This window comes from Fukomys damarensis, unplaced genomic scaffold (genome assembly GCF_012274545.1).
Source record: "Fukomys damarensis isolate Sample0158 unplaced genomic scaffold, DMR_v1.0_HiC HiC_scaffold_14, whole genome shotgun sequence".
Classification (NCBI taxonomy): domain Eukaryota; kingdom Metazoa; phylum Chordata; class Mammalia; order Rodentia; family Bathyergidae; genus Fukomys; species Fukomys damarensis.
The window spans coordinates 46362333-46368453 of NW_022900926.1; positions in this window are offsets into that span (position 1 = coordinate 46362333).

Sequence of the window (6121 nt, forward strand, 5' to 3'; positions counted from 1 at the left end):
TTGTTCTTCAAGTAGCATTACATTGACTTGACACCAAAAACTAAAATCTGTCATAGAAAAAATAATGGGGAGTATTTGTGTGGGAAAAGAAGTTGTGGTTATGAACCTCAGCCAAACACTACCAGAAACATGTTGGAGACTGCAGATTGGAATAAGGGACAAATGGCAGAATATTTCAAGTCTAATTTTACTCCCTTCCTGTGATCTAACATGTGATCTTGTTACTGCTTAGCTTGGCTCTATATCCAGGAAAATGTATATGAACACTTCCTTAAATAAAAGGATTTGAGTTGTTAACAAGGATTGCTTCAGAATAATGATGTAAGCTGTGAATATAAATGAAACAAAATCACATACCATCAAAATAAATTAGTTTTCTAGATCCAGAAAGATCTGTCCAATAAAGGTAATTTTTTAATTGTATTTTTTTTCAGATCATTTTCTTTATTTGTACATGTTGGTAGTTTATAATGTTTACATTCCTTGTGGGGAGTTGATAAATGTACATGATATAATTTTAAGAACAAAGAATATTTACTGTTAAGATTTGCTCATTAAAGAAGGAAAGTGTCCCTCAATTATACATATAATACATTAAATGAATATAAAATAAGTAGCAGTAATTCTTTTGTAATGAATTTTTGCTGTGTTGTCAGAGAACAGTATCTTGTTAAGAGATAAATATTATAATCTTTTACATATTACTGTAGAATTCATTTATTTATTTATTTGTGGTTTTCTTTGTTTTTTTTTGTTTTTTTGAGACAGGTTCTCACTATGTAGTTGAGACTGACCTGGAACTCTCTTTGTAGCTCAGGCCAGTCTCTGACTCACAGTGACCCTCCTGCCTCAGCCTCCTGAGTGCTGGGATTATAGGCGTGCACCACCACGCCCAGTTTACTGTAGAATTTATAAACTACATTATAACACAATTTAATTATTAGAACATGACCTATTAGAAAGGTATTAAATCATGATTATTCCCATTTCACAGGTGTGCATTCTTAGTTCAATTCCAGTGATATATTCACTATCCTATTTTACTTATTCTTCCTTAGAAAGAAATGAATATCAATTCAATAAGTTTCATTTCTATGATGTGTTGTTTGCTGAGGGACATGAAATAATATTCTTGATATTTAATGTCTTTTTGGTAGGCAGTTTTGGAGAAAAGAAAGGCAGGCAGATGCTGCTAAATTGTTCGCCCATTACATGTTTGTTACCTGCACCCAAGCACACTGTCTTCACTACTCCACCTTTTTTTTTTTTGGTGCTCGGGAACGAACTCGGGTCCTTGTGCTTGCGAGACAGGCCACCAAACCGCTGAGCTAAATCCCCGGCCCACTACTCCACTTTTTAAAATCCTGTTTCCTGCAATATCTGCGGCAGGACCCATAGGATTTAAATTTGGCCTCACTCTAGATTGGATTTCATTATTATATATCCAGAAAATGGCTAGATTTAAACACTTTTGTGCTGTTTATATTAGAGAAGATTCCTAAAGATATTTTACTTTATCTAACTTGTATTAGTATCCTTGGGTTTAGATCAAAACTCTGTCCACCAACAAGCAGACTTCTGGAAATAATCTGGACAATGACCAAGTATGAAAAGAAAGTGAATATATGTTTTGTGCACATCAGCTATCGATATTCAACAAATAGTACTGTAAAGTAGTAATGGATTAGAAGAACAACTACTTTCATCATTTCTTTCTGATGAAAAGAGCTTGGATCAAAATCAAAGATTCTACTGGTGATTATAAAGCACAATCACATCAGTACAGAGAGCAGTTTAATGAGGTACAGAGTATGTGTTAATGTTAAAGCCCCATCCCCTCATCCGCTTGTTGAAACATTGAAGACTCACATCTAAGTCACAGTTCATCTTTAAGGGGGAAGTGGTTTACTGGGAATCAAACCCAAGGCCTGGTGTATGCCAGGCAATACTGTATTACTGAGTTATATTCCCAGCCCACTGTTTCATTATTGGTAGGATTATTTTATGATGTATGATGCCAGTGAACACAAAATGTCACATTTGTGTCCAATATGACCTAGATATCTTTTTTTCTTTCAAGTCCAATTGTGAGACAGACAAGCCACATGTGCACACACACTGGAACTCAAGGGATTCAGGCATTGCTTAAATCTCTATCAGTAAGGTCCAACAAGAATAAACACTAGGGCAAATTTATGTTATGAAGGGTGTATGAGATGTGTGTGTTATGTATGATTTATTGTGAGAAATGACTCGCACAGTTGAGTCTGACTAAACCCCCAACCCACAGGACAAACAGAAGGAAAATGGTGAGCAGGTTGGAACTGCACAGACACAAGCTGAAGCTTGTTCTCTGCAGGCAGGCAGGTAAGAAGGAAAGAAGATAACGCAGTGAAGGCCCAGCAATTTTAGATCCAGCTGTTGTTTGGAGTCTGGGCTCCAGAAAGGTTTAAGCACCCTCTTTCAGAAGGCTTTTATCTGACTAAATCATGTGTTCAGATAATCTCTCATTTGCTTAAAAGGGACTGAGTAAGGTCTTTTAATTACATCTATACAGTTCTCCAGCATCATCTGAAGATTAGGGCTTGACTGATTAGCTGGGAGAAGGCTGTTTCTGTACTTCATGAGGGAAGTTGCCTTCCCAGTCTCCTACTCTCACACAAGAGACTTTCCTTTGTAACCCACCCTAACTGGAAATATAGCAGTGTTAGTAGCCATAGCATGTCTAAAGAAGGGGGTTATTGGCTCTGCTGGCTCAAAGCTCAGCATGTTTTTATATTCATATGTGAAGAAAGGCCCATGAATCAAACTCAGACTTTCCCATATTGGTATTCAAAATTCAGTGGAAGATACCCGAGTGTAGAGACAATGCATACATATTTGGTGACAAATTTGAAGAATCATTTTTGTACTGATTTATACAATTGCCTCAAAGGTATTTGGGGATACTAGTCTTTTAAAACTATGTTTTAAAATATTCTGAAAGTTCCTGTTATGCCATTAGTGAATTTAACATCAGGATTAATAAATAGATGTTTTTTGGAGATGGTCGGAACTAACCGTATGTTTACACAGAATAGGCACAATTTTACTCTTATTCTACAAACTACTCTGATCATACACACACCATTTCTTTGAACTCCTCTCTTTCCCAAATGGGTCAGGAGTAAATGGACTTAGATGGAACTTGTGGCTACAAAAGATACTGAGAATCAACAAATGGGATCATATCAGACGAAAAAGTTTCTGCATAGCAAAGAAAACAGTGAAGATAAAACCTAGAGAATGGGGAAACAATTTTGCCAGCTGTTCCTCAGACAGGGCTAACCTCTAGAATATATAAAGAACTCAAAAAAAAAAAATTAGACCCCAAAATAAAAGATCCAGTCAAGAAGGTGGATCACTGAAATGAATAGACACTTACCACAAGAAGACAAGTGGCCAATAAAAATGAAAAAGTATTCAACATCTCGGGGCATTAGAGAAATACAGATTAAAACAACTCTAAGATTCCATCTTCCCCTAGAAAAAGTGGCTATAGTCAGAAATAAAATAATGACAAATGCTGGCAAGGTTTTTTTGATGAAAGTGACAATTCTACATTGTTGGTGGGAATGCAAAGTGGTACAGCCACAATGGAAATCAGTATGAAGATTCCTAAAAAAACTAAAACTAGAAATTTCATTTGATCCAGCTATTCCTCTTCTGGGTATCTTTTTGAAAGAGTTAAATACATCGTATCACAGTGATACATGCATAACCGTGTTTAAACCAGCACAACTCATAATAGTGACATCTGGCAGCATGTATGTTTATTCAACAGATGAATGGATAAAGAAAATGTGATATCCATACACAATAGTATATACTACTCATTCATAAAAAAAGATAAATGAGTCATTTGTAGGAAGTGAATACACCTTGAGACCATAATTTGAAGCGATATAAATCAGATACACAGCTTAAATATCATGATTTATATGAGAAAACTAATAAAGAGCAAAATGGATGATACGTACTAGGGAACAGGGACATAAAGCTTTTTGCAAATGGGCAGTGGGCCAAGAGTGGAGGGAGGAAAAAATGTGGAGGGGGAAAAAAAAGAATTAAGATATTTTATGTGCATGTGCCATCTCCCCATGATGAGCATAATTGTTAAATACTGCAAACTTGCTAATAAAAATACAATTTTTAAAAGAAAAAATAATTAGAAACCTGGAAAATTCTTCCTTTTCCATTTCAGGAGTGGGGATTTACATAATGAAGTATTGGTAGATGTTTTATACAGCTCCATTATGCATAGACAAAATCATGCCACATTCTGGTGACACCCCTGCTAATACCCTTAAATGCCAATTCACTTCATACTAGGAAAATTTGTTCTTAAAATAGATCTAATAAAATCACATGCACTAAGGTATAAATGTCTTTATATAAAATCTGTGTGCTACTGTGGATATTTTTATTTTAACAACAAAAATTCATTAAAGTGACATCTAAATTGTTATATTTGTCATTGCTTGGAAAACACTAAAAAAAAAAATGCTCCTGCTGCAGCTGCTGCTAACAATGAACAGTGTTACAAAATTGTTCTTTTTATTGTTGTATTTGACATTATGAAAGATGTTCTCAGCATTTAAAAACATTTTCAAAATCATTTTTGTTTTCCTTACTGAACTCGGTATTATTTTTTGTTTAGTTTGTTTGTTTGCTGTTTTGTTGTTCTTAGCCCTCAGCTACTCCCTTTATTTTTTTCTTTTGTACCTATCGGGGTCTCTTCAAGCTTAGAATTATTATATTTTCCTAATTGAAATGATGCCCATCTTAAAAAACTAACAAGTGCTACTCACATGCGCAGAGGAAAGCATACCTGTACACAAGAATTATTGCCGTGTGTGCTCAAGTCATGCACTAATTTTGGACAGAATGCTTTAGTTTGTCATCATACTTTGTGCTGCCATTTCCATCTTTATATAAGCATAACAGAATACTCAAATGTTTATGACAAGGATTAAGTGAGTTAAGGTATGTAACCTTTTTGAATTGTGTATTATACAGTGAAAGCAAAATAAATCCTTGCTATATAAATTGTCATAATTTGTGAGATACACACTTCTATCCCTTAGGAAAAAAATATCCTTCTCCTATAGGAGCTGGTCACCAATTTTCAGAATGTGAATTTGGGAAAAGATTGTGTCATATCAGAGATCTGCCCCATTCTGTGAAAACACTGTAGGACTTCCTAATTTTCTCCTATAGGGCAAATGAAAGCTTCAAACAGATAACATGTGAGGGCTCAAGCATGGCAAGAATTAAATAGTCAGAGGTATGAGTGTGTATAACAGAGGGATATAGAAAAGGGCACGTTCGGGGAAAAGGGAGTAGTGATATAATGGCAGAAGCATGAAATTCATGAAGGGAGATAAGGTTGCAAATATTGGATTAGGATTTTTATCATTTATTAACATCTTGCTCTGAATCCTTTTTCATTTAGTTTATTGATAACATTTTAGGTATACATTATGAATCCTTTTTATAGCATGAATTTCTGCCTGGGAGTTTGCTGATTTCAAGTCAAAAATACATGTACATTATTGATAAAGCCAAATAGTTCTGTATTCCTTTTTTTAAAAATCTGAGCTTTCATACATTCTCTATATTTAAAGTCTTTGTGATAGATAATAGCTTTCTCAAATATAAATGAAATAGGAGTAGGAATATACTTCTGCTTTTTTATTTATTTATTTATTTTTTGGCCTGGGATTAGCCCTTTGTGATTAGGGAGATGTTTCAGCTTATGATCCGCTAGATTTGGAAATTTGTAGGATTATTTATTGAAAGTATTGTTTAGCATAGGGTAGAGCCCTTAACCCATTGTGTAAACTCTGCACTTAACCTCAGGATCATTGTACTCAATATGTGTTACTGGTCACAGAAGAATCTGATAATTAGACCAGTAGATAAAATAGACTAATCAGATATCAAAGTTGAACAAAGACGATAAAAACATTTTAAACACCCCAATTATAGTCAGTGAAATTGAAAATGTAATTAAAAATTTACCAACAAAGAAAAGCTCAGGCCCTGATGGATTCACTGCTGAATTTTGCAAGACATTTAG